The following is a 394-nucleotide window of genomic DNA, read 5'->3' on the forward strand; positions in this document are numbered from 1 at the left end:
GATTGCTCCTTAATGAGAAATCCATAACGAATTAGCGTCCCCCCCCCGGCGTGGGGGGCTCACGGTGGGGGAGCGGAAAGGGCAGCTCATCCGTCCTGGAGGGCTGTGACAGCGGTCGATGGCGGTGACGGGGGGCTGCGGTGACAGGGGCTGCGGTGGCGGCTCCGTGCCCTGCCCTGGTGTCTGGGGAAACTGAGGCAGCTGCGGGCTGCATCCCTCCCCCTGTGCTGTCCCCTGTCCCCTGGCTTGTGCCAGGGCTGTGGGCCGTGGGCCGTGTCCCTGCTGCGTCCCGTGTGCCGTGCCTCTCTCATGGCTGTGCCCTGGTTGTGTCCCTGCGTGCCGCTGCCATGTTCTAAGGCTGTCTCGGGGCCGTGCCCGTGTGCCGTGGCTCGCT

Source organism: Aptenodytes forsteri, unplaced genomic scaffold, assembly GCF_000699145.1.
Source record: "Aptenodytes forsteri isolate BGI_AS27 unplaced genomic scaffold, ASM69914v1 Scaffold552, whole genome shotgun sequence".
In the NCBI taxonomy this organism is placed as follows: domain Eukaryota; kingdom Metazoa; phylum Chordata; class Aves; order Sphenisciformes; family Spheniscidae; genus Aptenodytes; species Aptenodytes forsteri.